This window comes from Acinonyx jubatus, chromosome D2, assembly GCF_027475565.1.
Source record: "Acinonyx jubatus isolate Ajub_Pintada_27869175 chromosome D2, VMU_Ajub_asm_v1.0, whole genome shotgun sequence".
Taxonomy (NCBI): Eukaryota; Metazoa; Chordata; class Mammalia; order Carnivora; family Felidae; genus Acinonyx; species Acinonyx jubatus.
In genome coordinates, this window is record NC_069393.1 from 50,339,981 (window position 1) to 50,356,926 (window position 16,946).

A 16,946-nucleotide genomic window follows, 5' to 3' on the forward strand; every position below is an offset into this window, starting at 1 on the left:
ACAGGAATGCAAATAGGGTGAAAACAATAGTTACCATCTGTTGACCTTCTAATTCATTGTGTGCCCTGGAGGGTGCTAAGTGTTTTACTTCAGTATTCCTTTTGGCCCTCACCACAATTCTATGCAATTGGTTCTGTATCATCCCCTTTTTATAGAGGAGAAAACAGAAGAGATTAAGAGATTCACCACAAGGACACAGAGTTGCTAAATTCCAGAGATGTTCTTGGATCCAGAGAGCCTGATTCCTGAGGTTGTAAGAATATGTAGGAAGTATTGTTGCTCTTAAAAAGATTCAAACGAATATAACTTGGGTTTTTCTATAGAAAAGCCACTCTGGTTTCCACTGGAGTTAGAAGCGTTTAGCCAACAACACAACTCTATGAAAAACTTTCTTCCTTATCACTATAAGCAAAGCCCCCCCCCCCCCCGATTTATGGAATAAACCTGATTGGAAAGATGTGTCCAGACAAGGAGCCCTGTGAAAGAAAAATTCTCCTGTGTGTGTGTGTTTGGGTGGGGGGGTGGGGGGGGGCTGCATATAATGGGTTATGAACAACAGCAAAACAGCCTCTGCATTACTGTGCCGAAAATGCCCTATCCCTGAGCTTCTTCCCCAGTTCTTAGCTGGAAAGATATTCTATACAGTCAGGGTTGAGGTAAACCTCTGGTTTCAATAAATGCAAAATACCTGAGGGGCGTAGAGATAACACAATTCCCAGTAGTCTTTATACTGATAGCAGTGAGGGATCTGAGAATAAGAACAGAATAAAACTTGGGATAAATTTATATGAAAATAAAACAAAACTAAAAAGAACCATCTTAAAAGTTCAAGACAAAATTTCAGAAGTTTCAGGACAAAAATCCCTCTCCATTTAAAAAAAAAAAAAGACAAAAATCTCTTAGTGCATTTTCATTAGGGCTATTTATCTTCTAAAGGCACTGGGACGCTGTGGTAAGAAAGCCTACTGAAATCATTTTAAATTGAAAATCAAACAAGAGTTGGAACCCTCATTATCTAAGGGTTCAACTGGTCGGGAGCTTTTAGTTCTCTGGATACAAAGCTTTCTGAATAAGCCTCAAGTATTTGGAAATTGCCTATTGCTTCATCACAAACAATCTTCCCATGTGAGGTTGGGGGAAGATGGGAAGTTGGCATTGGCAACAATGTAGGAAGTATTTTAGGAGCAGCTCAAACCCATGGCTCTGCCTCATGTCCCACAAGAATAGAAAACAATCCTAGGGCTAAAAGGAACTCAGGAAGAATTCTCTGATTCAACTAGAATCAAGCTTGGACAATCCAAGGACTACCTAAGGAGTTAATTCTATATATTTTGCATCAATGCCAGTCATCACCATTATCATTCAAATCTCAGTGAACTGTTGTGCACAATGCTGGGGCGTGGGGGTGTAAAGATAAACACACTTCGTTCCTACAAGGAAATCACAATAAAATTGAGGAGACAGGGCACATCCATGTCAAGATAGATCATGAGTCAAACCAGCATTTGATAGTTGATATATAATAGGAAAGGAAAAACAATACTCTAGTGACTTAGATTAGTGAAATCCTGGGGGCTGGGGAGGCAGCTAGGTCTCTAAGAGGAGAGGTAAGGATCCTTGGAAAGGCACAAGAGGAAAATGGGTTTCAAACTCCACATGCTCTGTCTCAAATCTGGTTAAAACATGAGTGTAGTTTTAAATAACACAAATTGAAGAATTCATTTATGAGACTTTATTGAGATGTAACATGCTAATGATTTGTGCACTTTTCTACATATGTTGTATTTCAATGCAAACTTTAATTTCAAAAAAAAGTTTAATTTTTAAAACAATTCATAGGAATGCTCACCTGTAAGATAGTCAAGTAGCACAGAAAATTTTAAAATAGATAGTGAAAGCTTCCCAGATAATTGTCTCTCTCCTCTCTCTCTTTCTCTTTCTCTCTCTCTCTCCCCCCCCCCCTTTACTCTTGGTCTCATTATTCCTCCTTTTCCCCACAGCTGGAAAATCACCTGTCCTCAGGCCAATGTTCAATCGGTGGCTCTCTTAACTCCACAGTGGCTTTAGCTGACAACTGAGACACGCTCTGAGAACTTTCCCAGAGACCCACACATAAGCCCGGAAGAATTTCCTATTCCCTGCAATCCCAGAACTTGTATTATTTGTGAGTAGGGTGGCAAGATTTAGCAAAAGAAAACAAGACCCAGAATTCTCAGTTGTATTTGAATTACAGATAAGTAACTAATGAAATCTTGGTATAATTATATCCCATTCAGTATTTGGGACATACTTGTACTAGAATATGATTTGCTTTATCCGAAATTCAATTCTAACTGGGAATCCTATATTCTAACTGGAAACTATATTTGAGACACATGAATCTACAACTACCTTCCAAACATTAGAGTTTGTTGTCTACTCCCAACTTACATAGAAAGAGAAACAGTATTTATAATATTCTAGAACCTTGCCAACATTTATTTGATATTTTTGTTTACTTTATTTGATGTATTATTTGTTTTGATTTTAAATTTATACATGTTTATGATTTTTAAAAAGTTTAGATACCACTGAGGATAACATCAGCAGGAATGGTAGGGTAAGAACATCCAAAAATTTGCTCCTTCATAAAAGCAAAAAGAACACTGGCAAAAAAAATTATCACAATCAACATTTTCAAAACTCTAGAAATTAACCCAAGACTATCAACAATCCAAAAAGTGTTCTTTCAAGATAAATGGCTGAATCTCAGAAAGAACAGCAAGATTTGTGGTATTTTAATTTGCCCTATCTCATTCTCCCCTGCAAAACTCTTAGAAGACTTGAAGAGAAAGATCTGCCCCAAACATGGTGAAAACCAGCAGGTAAACCAATTCCTAGAAGAGGCAGAATGGGTTTGGCTCCCCAAAAACACCTTTCTTAGAAAACTGTCATTCATTTCCTTAGAAATGCTCAGTTCCAAAGTTCCAAGGCTTGTCTTTTTTTGTTGTTGTTGTTTTTTGACATGACTCAGACCTCTCTCATTTCAAACAGCCTTTTTCCTGGGAGTGTGTGTTGATAGCAATCAGTCACAGTTGTTTAACAATACAGTTGCCTAAGACAGTAATAGCAATTGGAGCTAACAAGAAGCTGATAAAAAAAATTAAAAGGAAAAGGTGGGGAATGAGATGTCCATTGGGAGCTTTGAAAAGCTCCAACACATTCTTGGGAATCAAGAAAGCCATGTACATGTGTAAAGTTGCACATACGCCAGGGCCTTGCATATGCCCAGGATAAACCTAAGAAGGCCCCAGCCTAAGCTTTCATCACTAGTTGATCTTGAAGGTCTTTGTAAGCAGGAAGTAAAGACTAAGGCAGAATTGTAAACTACTTGCCTGAGCATTAAAATTGTTCCTTAAAACACACACAGACCCCGCTGGCAAAAGTGGGGAGACTTATTGGTTCCAGCCATGTAGAGAAATTTCTGGTTAATCATTCACTAACCAAGGGGAGATGTCATTGCCCAAAGATGATGAAGAATACAGACTTTACAGGATTAATTCAAGAAAGTTACTATACAAGCAAACAGCTACAACAACAAGCCCTGGGGAAGGATAAAATATGATTTCAAGTGTCATATTACATTATTTTAAATGTCCAGTTTCAGGCAGACAAATTATCAGACATGCAAAGAAATAAGACACATTGGCCCATACACAGAAGGGGAAAGCATTCAACATAAACTGTTGCTAAAGAAAGCTAGATGTTGGAAACTGTCGACAAAGGTTTTAATTTAGCTATTTAAAATATGTCCAAAAAATTAAATGAAATTATGTTTAAAGAACTAAAGGAACAGATGATAAGTATATTTTACTAAATATCAATAAAAATAGAGAACACTAATTAAAGATATAGAAATTATTTAAAAGAAACACAGAGATATTCTGGCATTGGAAAGTACAATAACTGAAATGAAAAATTCATTAGAGAGGCCTAACAACAAATTTGAGCTGTTAGGAGAAAAAATAAGCAAATGTGAAAATAGGCTTATTGGGATGATGCAGTCTTAGGAACAGAAAGAAAACAGTGAAGAAGAAAAACAAAACCCAAGGGCCTCACACCTGTGTGACAACATCAAGCATAACACCATATATATAATGGAAGTCCCAAAAGGAGAGAAAAGAAAGAAAGAGTGAAAGAATATTTCAAAGAAGCACTTCCTAAATTCAATGGAAAATATTAACCTATATATCCAAGAAACTAAACGAATTGCAAGTAGGGTAAACTCAAAGAGATCTATACCTAAATATATCATAAGCAAATTGTTGAAAGACAAAAAGAGAATCTTGAAAGCAGCAAGAGGGAAGTGATGCAACACACACAGGAGATACTAATAATGATTTCTTATCAGAAGCCATGGAGATCAAAAGGCAGTCGCATGATATTTTCAAAGTGCTGAAAAAGACTGTTAACCAAGAATTTTATACCCAACAAAATGATCCTCCAAAAATGAGAGAATATAAAATTGGTCACCTGCTTTGGAAAACAGTTTGGCAGTTCCTCGAAAAGTTCAACATGGAGTTATTATATGGCTCAGCAATTCCATTCCTGGATACCCAAGAGGATTGAAAATATATGTCCACACAAAAACTTGTGCACAAATGTCCATAGTAGCATTGTTTATAACCAATAAGGAATGGAAATAACTCAAAGATCCATTTACCGATGAATGCATAAATAAAATATGGTATATACACATACAATGGAATATTATTCACCTATAAAAAGGAAGGAAATACTGTCAATACTACAATATGGATGAACCTTGAAAATATTACACTAAGTGAAAGAAGCCAAACACAAAAGCCCACACATTTTATGATTTCATTTATATAAAATGTCTATATTATAAAAATTCTTTTAGACAAAAAGTAAATCAGTGGTTGCTAGGGTTGGGGATGTGAGGAAGTAAGGAATGAGTGCTAATGGGTATGCCCTTTTTGGAGTGATGAAATATTCTGGAATTAACATTAAATAGGTGGTAATGGTTTTGCAATCCTGTAAATATGCTAAAACCTACTGAACCGTACACTGTAAATGTGTGATGTTTATGGTATATGAAATATATCTCAAAAAAAGAAAAGAGGAAAATACTTCTAAAAAATATATAAAGTGGAAAACAATGCACTCTGACCACTACTCCTTCCACCACCCAGTGGTAACCATTATTAAGTTTCTTTCTATTTCTACACAAATGTTTTATGTAGAGGTAAGTATATACTTCTGAAACTTAGCCAAAGAGGACCACAACACACACTGTTGTCATGTGCCTTTTTGCTTAAATATAGCTTAGGTTTCTCCCGTTTTAATACAGAGATGATTGTCCTTGTTTTTTTTTTGTTTTTTTTTTAATTGCTCTAAAGCATTCTACTCTGTGGATGTGCCATCATTTATTTAATGATTCCCCTGTTGAAGGTCATTTGAGTTGCTTTTACTTTTTTTCGCTGAAAAATCCTGCAGCAAATATTCTAGAGAAATCTTTGTGCCCTTATGATGGTGTATGGCTAAATTCCTAGAAGTGGAATTGCACACAAACATTTTAAAGTACAACAAAGAGTCAAGAGTGTAGTGGAAAGAAATGGACTCAGTGGTCAACTGGACCTTGATTTCTGGTTCTGTCACTTATTAAATGTGTGCTCTTGGCCAAACTGTTTAGCGTTTCTGAGCCTCATTTTCCTGATCTGTAAGATTGAACTATGTTTCAGAAACACTTCCCCAATCTCAAAGTTTTCTTCCTAGTTGGGGGGAGCTCAAGCAGGGATGTGTTTGGCCTTTCTCTAAGGGGGAGGTGAATGATTTATCTGAGTAAATTTAGTAAGAATAAATAGCTCAGATTCACCATTTTCCTTCTTAGGAATGAACTCTTCTGTGCTGTAAGTCTTTTTTGCACAGCTCCCATGTTGGGAGGTCTGCACTGGTCCAGCATCCAAGTGACTAGATGGGTTCAGCGAAGGAGGCATTTGTCTCTCCTATGAATCTAAAATTATCTGACTTTGTCTTTTACAGTAAGAAAAGTGATATTTGTCTTCTATATGCTTTTTCTTACTTCCCAGGTTATTTAAAACTTAGGTAAAGAAGACAGGTGCTATTTATTTGACATTGTCAAGATCCTAACCAACTATTACTATCTCCCTTGAAGTAGTTTTGAGGATTGAAAGAGATGACGTGGGGGCACCTGGGTGGCTCAGTCGGTAAAGCGTCCGACTTCGGCTCAGGTCATGATCTCGCGGTTCATGGGTTCGAGCCCTGCATCGGGCTCTGTGCTGACAGCTCAGAGCCTGGAGCCCGTTTCGATTCTGTGTCTCCTCCTCTCTCTGCCCGCCCTTCCACCCACCCATGCTCATGCTCTCTCTCTCTCTGTCTCTCAATAATAAATAAACGTTAAAAAAAAATTTTTTTAAATACTATGTCTAAAAACACACAAAAATAAAAAACAATGGTTTACATTATGCTCTCACTCTCCATTATATGTATCTCAGCCCACTGGCTGAGATCTTTTTTTAAGCTCCACTTTCTGTGTTTTGAATTACAAAAAAAAGTACATATATTTAATATACCATTTCAAACTATACTTGCCCTTTTTATACTCTTGCCAAGGTATTTTTTCACCCTCTACATTGATCAGAGTCTTACACATGCAAGAAACAAACAAATTCCATCTTAGCAAAAGAGAAAATCTAATGACTTTATGTGATTGGGAAGAGCAAAATGGATATGATCTCAGGTAGGACTAGACCTAAGATCTCAGTGCCACCTAGACTTTCCTTTTCTTTATTCATCATCAAGTGTGCTGCTCTCTGCTTGTTCACCACTATATTCCCAACACCTAGGCCAGTAACTGGCATATAGTAAGGATGTAACAAAATATACGTACAATGAGATAGTGAATATATAAGTTCTTTCCTAATGTCGTCATGCTTCCTCCATACAGCTTCCCACAGTTGAATCTTGGATTATAAAATCAAGCTATTGACCTGAAAAGCAAGGGAAGCTTCTGTCATCTATCTTCAGTATATCTTGATATCTCTGTCTATTCATATCCAAATCTATATCTAAATCTCCTAAGGATGGGTTTGTGTTTCTTGAGTCTTGTATCAACCTCTTTGACCACTGACTATGAAAAGTGATAGGGCACCACAACTGGCTAGCTTTGGTTGACACGACCCCTATGGCTAAGGCAATGTGATTGGTAGTATTACCACAAGCTCATAGATGGGTAACCGTAAAGAGGAAGATTCTCCAAAGGAGGAGGGGATGCTGTTAACAGAAAAAGGGAAGAAGTGACACTGGACACGTACAGACAATGGAGGCTAACTGCATCATTCCATCCCAAGGGTCTGTGCCCTGTTGAAAATTACTGCAGTTTATTTATTTATTAAAAAAAAAATTTTTTTTTTAAGTTTATTTATTTTTGAGACAGAGAGAGACAGAGCATGAATGGGGAAGGGTCAGAGAGAGAGGGAGACACAGAATCCGAAACAGGCTCCAGGCTCTGAGCTGTCAGCACAGAGCCCGACGCGGGGCTCGAACTCACGGACCGTGGGATCGTGACCTGAGCCGAAGTCGGCCGCTTAACCGACTGAGCCACCCAGGCGCCCCCAAAATTACTGCAGTTTAAATTGAATTCTAGAACTGAGAGTTTATAGATTCAATAAAAAGAATTGATTGCAATGACTCTTCTGTGACACTTACGAAGGCCTAGTAATTCTCCAAATGCTATGACATTTAACAGTTTTATTGAGGTATAATTGACATGCAACAAACTATACATCTTTAAAATGTACAATTTGATAAGTGTTTAAATTTGCAGGCTGTGATACCATCATCAGAATCAGGATAATGTATATAGTATCCATCACCCTCCAAATGTTTCCTCATGCCCTGTTGTCATTCTTTTCCACTCTCCCCACCTTCCAAAGGCAGAATTGCCATAGGCAGCTTGTCAATTTGCACCAAAAAGACTGCTGAGATTTTTATTTCAATTACACTGAATCCCTGGATCAATTTGGGGAGAACTGAATCCTTATCAATATTGAGTCTTCCAACCCATGAACATGATATATCTCTCAATTTATTTAGATCTTCTTTAATTTCTCTCAAGAAGTTTTGCATTTTTTATTTTATACGTCTTGAGTATCTTTTGTCAGACATTTTTATGTTTTATGCTATTGTAAATGGTATTGTTTTATCACGTCAATTTCCAGTTGCTGCTAGGATATAGAAATACCATTGACTTTTGCTTATTGATCTTGCTGAACTCATTTATTAATTCTAGTAGGATTTTTGTATATTCCGTTGGATTTTGTACAGAGACAATAATGTCCTCTGTGAAGAAAATTTTATTTCTTCCTTTCCAATCTGGATATTTTTCCTTTGGAAAATATTGGAAAATAAATATTGTAAAATCCTCTGGATAATGTTTTCCTTTTCTGTATTGTTTTTGGCTAGTGTACTGGCCAGAATTTATAAATTTTCGCTTTATGGGTTTTGAAGCTCTGTTACCGGGTTCATTAGCATATGTCCCTTGACATTTGTCATTATGAAAAGACACTTTTTATCCCTGGTAATATAATTTGCTCTAAAATCTTCTCTGTCAGATACATATATAACTACTTCAGCTTTCTTTTTGTTAATGCTAGAATTAGATATCTTTTTTATCATTTTATTTTTAACCTATTCAAGAGCTTATCTGTTTTATATACATATTTTTTAATGTTTATTTTCTTTACTTTGAAAGAGAGAGCACAAGGAGGGGAGGGGCAGAGAGAGAGGGAGAGAGAGAATCTGAAGCAGGCTCTGCACTGCCAGCACAGAGCCCCACACCAGGCTTGAACTCATAAACCCCAAGATCATGACCTGAGCCAAAATCAAGAGTCAAGTGCCTAACTGACTGAGCCATCCCGGCTCCCCTCAGGTGTCTATATTTAAAGTGGGTTTCTTATAGACAGCATATGGCTAGGTCTTGCTTTTTTATACAGTCTGATAATCTTTGACTTCTAATTGGGAGTATTAAAGCCATTTACATTTAATGTAATTATGGCTATAGATGGGATAAAACCTACCATGTTGTTATTTGTTTTCTATTTGTCCTATGTGTTTTTGTAATAATATGTTTGTAAAATGTGTTTTAGCTATAATTCTTTGTTGTGTTTTTAGTAGTTGCTTTAGGTCTTACAGGAAAAAAAATGTTTAACTTGTTAAGTCTATCTTTAAGTGATATTATACGACTTTATGTATAGTATAAAAACTTTATAACAGTATACTTTCTCCGCTCTCAGCCTTTGTGCTATTATTGTCTTACATTTTACTTCTTGTGTTATAAATTCCATGATACATTGTTATTATTTTTGCTTTAAACAGTAGACTATTTCTTTTTTTTTTTTTTTAACGTTTATTTATTTTTGAGACAGAGAGAGACAGAGCATGAACAGGGGAGGGTCAGAGAGAGGGAGACACAGAATCTGAAACAGGCTCCAGGCTCTGAGCTGTCAGCACAGAGCCCGACGCGGGGCTCGAACTCACGGACCGCGAGATCATGACCTGAGCCGAAGTCGGCCGCTTAACCGACTGAACCACCCAGGTGCCCCAACAGTAGACTATTTCTTAATTATTTTGAATAATAATAAAAAAGTCTTTACATTTACTAATGTAGTTATTTCCAGAGCTTTGCATTCCTTTTTTTCAGATCCAGATTTCAAACTGGTATCATTTCCCTTCTGCCTAAAGGATTACTTTTAACACTTTATATAGTGCAAGTCTGCTAGTGATGAATTCTTTCAGCTTTTGTGTGTCTGAAAAGTTTTTATTTTGCCTTCATGGAAGGTATTTTCCCTGAACAAAGAACTCTACTTTCAAAGCTTTTCTTCTTAAAGCACTTGAGGATATTGCTCCATTGTTTTATCGCATGCATTTTTTAACAAGAAATGTATTGGCATCCTTATCTATGTTCCTCTGTCTATGAATCTTTTTAAAAACATCTCGTAATGCTTTTTGAGATTTCTTCCTTATCACTGGTTTTAAGCACTATGATTCTATTGTGCTTTTAGTGTATTTTTCTTTACGTTTCTTGTACTTGGGGTTGGTTGAGCTTCTTGGATGTAAAGGTTTACTGGTTCATCAAATTTGGAAAATTTTCAGCCATTACTTCTTCAAATACTTTTCTGTCTTCCTTCCTCCAGAGACTACAATTACACAAATATTCAACCGCTTTATTTGGTCTGATATTTCACTCATTTTCTCAATTTTATTAATCTTTCTCTGTGTTTCATTTTGACTATGTCTATTACTGTGTCCTCAGGTCCAATAGTCTATGTCTAATCTGCCATTATTACTGGCCAGTGCATTTTTTTCTCACCTCAGCCATTATAATTTTCATGTCTAAAATCTTGATTTGGGCATCTTTTTTATCCTTCCTTTCTCTGCTTATGTTCAATATTTCCTCTAATTTTTTCAACAGATGGAATACAGTTATAAGTGTTTAAATGTTCTTGTCTACTAATTCTATCACATGTGCCATTTCTATGTCATTTCACAGTGCCTACATTACCCAAAAGTTTAGCCCCAAATCCAGGCTAGTGTGAATTTGCTGAGATAAAACAGATGGAAAAAAAATCTCCTTTTGCCCTCTGCTGGAAGACTCAGGAAGAAATTCTACTGAAGATGATACCCAAGCTCATGAAACTGGCAGCCTCAATGGAGACAAAGTAGGATGAGAAGACTTACCCATGTCCTCTGAAAACTGACTAATTGAATGCATGCTGTTTCCCCCTTGGATAAATCAGAATGCATATATCTGTGTTGAAATCTATGATGTGTATACACATATTTGGAACAAGCTCAAAAGTCATCAAGGGATTTTGCAAACCAAGAGTTGGCAAACTATGACCTGTGAACCAAATCCAGTCACTCTCATTTGTTTAAGTGTTGTCCATGGCCTTTGAATGCTATAATGACAGAGTTGAGTGTTCGCAAGAAAAGATGATATGGTACCCAAAGCAGACGTATTTACTACATGGCCCTTTATAGAAAAAAATTTGCTGATCTCTGACCTAGGCCACTTTCCCAACTTTGTTCTTTAAAGTTGGAGCAATCTACAGTGGTGCTCTGGGGTTTCATGGGGAATGAAGGGAAGAAGACAGCACCTGCCATTACCACAACCACAACCTCCACTTGGATATAGCAACTCTCTTTTTATCTATTAGGTTACCTTTTAAAGTTTCTTTGGAAGACAGCATTTTAGAAAGTTTACATCTATTTCAAGTCTTTTTTTTTCCCAGGTATGAAAATGAAGATTGAAGAAGGAAAGTAAATTTCTTACTCAACCTAATTGCTCCTTATGACCGGAGAAAATTCTGCCTTGGGCTAGAATTCCCAGGACCACATCACCCACTTCTTGACAGCCCTGCCCTTGATTCATGGAATTCTTGTGAAGCTGTCCCACTCATGAAAAGAATTGTTTATTCAACCCTATGTATGGGGCGACAAGAAGGAGTAATGTGAACATGGAAGGTTTGAGAGACTCAGAAATAAAAAATAGAAGAGGAAAGCAAATATGGACATAATAAAAGAATTAGCGAGGAACACAGGAAAAGGCCCGTGCCAGGAGAAATTTCATGTCAAAACAAACCTGGATGGAAATATGTGGATTCTCCATACAGGCTAAAAAAATAAATAAATAAAATAAAATAAATAAAATAAATAAAAAAAAATTGGTGCCACTGCAAACACTACTTTCATTTAGAGAGAAGGATAAGTAAAATATGGGAGAAAGGCAGGAAAAGACCACAGGAGTAGCTCTTAGTCTCTCTTCAGCTCTGGCCCCAAACTTGCAAACTCTACGTTAACAAAACAAAATATCTGTTAAGACCCATTCTCCTTTAAAAGCAGTGTGGCATTTATTCTTTCCCAAGCATAAATTTTGGGGTCTCATATTCCTCACTCCAAGTAGTGTATTGTTATGGACTGAATGTTTGTGTCCCCCAACCCTGCCAAATTCATATGTTCAAGTGCCAACTTCCCAGTGTGAGGCCATTAGGAGGTAGGATCTTTGGGAGATAATTAGGTGTAGATGACATCATGACAGTGAAGCCCTCATGATGGGATTAGTGCCCTTATAAGAGGAAGAGACACCAGAGTTTTCTCTCTCCACCATGTGAAGATATAGGGAGAAAGTGGCCATCTACAAGCCAGAAAGTGAGCCTTCACCAAGAGCTGCATCTGTTGGCACCTTGATCTTGGACTTCTCAGCCTCCAGAACTGTGAGAAATAAATGTCATTTATACCACCCAGTCTATGGTATTTTGTTATAACCACTCAAGCTGACTAAGACACATATCAAAATACTTCTTTCAACTTCCCCCTCACATTAGCTCTCCTTATATATTGGTACCCCAAGCTTCAGTTGGCCAACTTACTTGCTTTTATCTCTTAGTCACTATGAAATGCGTAACCAAGTATGTTTCCCTCTTTGAATTGGCTAGCTTAGAGACAAATTTAGGTCCCTCCCATAGCAAGAGCGTGAGGACTTCTTTGTATGCATTCTTGTAAAAACCTCATTCCTAGCTCCATTTTATGTCCCTGATTTCTTTTCCCTTCCATTTTAAGTGAAGGTCATTTTAAACGACCTAGAGACGTATGGAGGACAGCAGCCACCTGCTAAGTCAGGAGGGTGGTAGCAACAGTAATTAGCAAAATTAAGGGGAATCTCTTGGGACTTTAATTATAAGCTTCCAAATTCCCTCCCCACATGGATGTTCTTCCTCCACTGCTTAACATTAGAAAATTTCAGTTTGCTCTTGCGACTACTGACTACAACTGGGCCAGCACCTCTTAAAACTCAGTTAATAGAAGAAGGCTCTACCATGGAAATCAAGGTTGGAAATTTAGGTTTATCTGCATGATTCGTTCCATATTATGACAACAGGAGAATGGTGGAAATTGTATAGAGACCCATGGAAGACTACAGGCAAATTAAGCCTTACGGGAACATATCTCTAAGTTTGTTTGTTTATCTTTTGTTTTTATTAATTTTAAAAGCCTATATGTGTGAGCAGCTCAAGTGAAAAAGGAACTGGTAACACGTCTCTAGCAAAACAAGCTGAGAAATTTGAAAAACTATCATGAAAATGCAGCTAGAAAAACCACCATCCACTATCCTGGGAAAGCGTCCATGAGTCTTGAGGGTAACCAGAACACTGGGTGGAAAACATTTACATAAGCCATGAGAAATCAAAGCTCATACACATACCTAAGGGTATAAGACCCAAAGTTTTACTACCCTTAGATTGCAGGAAAACAAAGTGATAAATTAACATTACAGTTGGTCTAGGATTTGTAAAACCACTGGGACCGAAGCATAAGCAAACTCAAACTGGTTCTGAAGGAATATGTGTATAATTCAGAGCACACAGGAATCAGCACCTCTAAACAAACTAAGATAACTTCGGAGTAAAGACATCACAAACGATACAAGTGGACAATCTACCACGAGGGAGAACTGGCAGAAGCAACAAACAGGAGAAGCAGCATTTTCAAGATCTGGAGAAAGTACAGATCTTCCTCAACTCATGATGGGTTATATCCCAATAAACCAATCATAAGTTGGAAGTATCCAAAGTCATAAGCTCATGTAATACACCTCACCGACCAAACATCACAGCTTAGCTGAGCCTACCTTCAGGATGCTCAGAACACATATATTGGCCTACAGTTGGGCAAAGGCATCTAACACAAAGCCTATTTTATAATAAAGTGTTGGGTATCCCATGTAATTTACTGAATTCTATGCTGAAAGTGATAAACAGAATGGCTGTATGGATGTAGAATCTTTCTAAGTGTATCAGTTGTTTATCCTCATGATTGAAAGGCTGACTGGGAGCCACTGCCCCTACCCAGCATCACAAGACAGAATCATATAGCAGCATACCAGCCCAGGAAAAGATCCAAATTCAAAATTCGAAGTACAGTTTCTACTGAACGCATAACATTTTGTGCCATCATAAAGTCAAAAAATCATTAAGGCAAACCATCTTCGGTGGGGACCACCTGTAGAGCCATCTATAAGGCTAAAACAGAAGTATTCTTAAAACAAATAAAGACATCATAATGAAAGAACACAATAGGATATGAAAAGAATAGGCAAAGACAGAGAAAGAGAATAAATAGAACTCTTAAAAGTGAAAAACTGTTTAAATACCAGACTAGGCATTGTAGAGAGAATAAGTGAACTAGTGGATAGATTTAAACAAATTACTAACAATGCAGCACAGAGAGATAAAAAGGTGACAATTACAAAATAGAAATAGAAATACGGAGAGATAAGTAAGAACATTAATCCTACATATACATAATATACCAACAACAAAGTGAAACAGAGAATTTGGGAGATGGCTTTAAATAGGATATTGTGATAAGTGAATGTTCACTGATGGGGAACGTCTTGTGAAAAGGAAGGGGGCCTGGAATTTTAAAGAGGCGGATAAACAAGAGAGTCATGGAGAGACTTGTAGGAATCATGAGGAAAAACAGAGACAGGTGTCATATCCGAGGATACAAGGGCAGGGAGGTCCTTCAAGGTTAGCTGTTTTTGAATGCAAAAGAATTGGGGGTGGGCGGCTCTTAAGCGTCCTGCTTTCTGGAAACACAGATCGCAGATGAAGTTCAACATTGCCGAATAGGAGTTCCAGAAGAACAGTGGAGAAAGAATAAAGAGGGAATTTGCCCAAAATAAAATCCAAGAATTTTTCAGAACTGACATAAGTCCTCAACATTATGAAATATGTTGAGTCCCAAATAAAGATAAACAAAACAAAAGCCATACCTAGACACAGGGTAGCAAAACTGCAAATACGAGGAAATATTCTTAACTAGAAACGTTTTTCTTGCTCTTTATTGTTTTCATCTTCCCACATTTCTGGTATTACTGGTTTTATACTGTTAAAATTATACTTTCTATTAATTGCTTTCTGAACAAAATCAGTTACTAAAATAAGAAGATTCGGAACACCTCTTGACTAATTGCCCTTCTCTGTCACAGGCAATTCCTCTTTAGGATTTAGTTTGCCACCATCTTGGGTCTCTTCCCTTCTCTCCCTACATTTGTTTTCCGTCTCTGAGACTGCTCCTGAGAAACCCCACAATTTCCTTAATTTATTTTGCAAAGAAATTCAGCCTCCTGCCTCTCTCTCTCTCTCTCTGTCTCCCCTTCCTTTCAGACCAAACCCACTCCCAAAGGGAGCTTCAATGTATTTTCCTAAACAAAGCTCCCCTCATACAAATTATGTCACTACTCATGTAGATGGAAGTCGCTGCTGTTGGTTTTCTTGTAATAAGTAGCAGTTTTTCCCCCGGAAACAATCATTTTCCCCCCTTAATTTTCAAGTTCTGTATGTAGCACATATCATAGTCCTTTGATTCACTTTTGACTCCCAATTTTCCATGCCGGGCCAGGCTTGGAGTGGAACGCAGGAATGAGTTAAAGGTTCTCATAAACACATTGATTTAAAACTTAAAAAAAAAAAAGTAAAGTGTAAAAGATTTGTTATTTTTTAGGCCACATGAAAATGGCTAAGCCGAAGCAGCCACATCAAAACTGTTGAGTCAACATGTCATGTACACACATCATAGTGATGTTCCTATCGGATAGATGAGTAAACTGAAGCTCCAAGCATTCAGATTGGCTTCTCCAAGCTTGCGTAGCTGGTGAGTGGTTGAGCTGGGCTTTCCACCCACATCTTCTGACTCAAAATACCATTCTTTTTTAGTGACGCTTTGCAGACTGTAGAGTTTCCTTCTCAATTGAATACGTTTTGTTTTAGCCTAAGGAAAAAAAATGGAAGGTTATTGCAACTCCATATACTTTATATTCCCTCCTAAGTGTCGTGATTGGGAGTTCAACTCCTCTTCACAATGGAAGTTCCCAGAGGGTCACAGGGAAAGAACTTAGGCAATTCTTCAAGCAGACCTTTCTTTTTCTTTTTTCTTTTTTCCTTATAAGTCAGCGTGCAAAATCCCAGAGCAGTGTTGTGACTTTAATACTTATGGAAATCAGATTGGCCTCCTCCACTTTAAATACAGTGGATGTCTTGATGGCTTGTATTATTTCCCATGTGTAGTGGTCAGTTATGCTGTCAGCCAACAGCACCACCTAATAGGATGGAGGCACAACTTTCTAAAAGCACTGCCCTGAACTAAGTGCTAAGAGCCACCATCCACCAAACATCGATCTGATGCCCTGCAGAACTTGGGCAAAGGGACAAAGCAACATTGTCTTGTAGACTTCAGTTCAGCTGGGGATCAGAAGCTGTATGGAGCCATCGAGTGGAGTCGGCCATTTGTATATTCATCCAACAAATATTGGAACACCTCTGATGGGCCAATGCTGCGCTAGGCACTGGGGTTGTGTCAAGAGGAGATGTAAGTCCTATCTTCTTGGAGCTTATAGATTAGTCAGGGAAACAGGCATTAAAAAGATACTGTAATTATACGAGTAACTCCAATGTCACTGTCCCTGCAAACGGCTTCTCTTTTTTTGGACTCCTGCTAACCTTGACACTGGACACAGCATCAGTCTTCTTTCTAGTAAGTAAATAGAAAATCCTCGCTGCACCGAAAGCATTAATGAGCGATGTTAAGTGTCGACCAAGATTCTGTATAGGAGATGAAGGAAGGGGTTTGGTTTCTGTGGTTACGCACCTCAGGGAATACTCCAGATTCTCTCAGGATGTGTCTGATCTCCAACCTGCATTTTTCTCTGTCCTTTGTGAAGCAGTTCTGGACCTTGCTGTCTTGTGTCTCCATCTTCCTGTATGTTCTCCTACCCCGGAACTTTCTTGTCTGCCCCCCACACCCACCCCCATCACGGTGAGCAATTCAGCTCTGCTTCTGAGTTTGCCTCCAGCCTCTCTCAC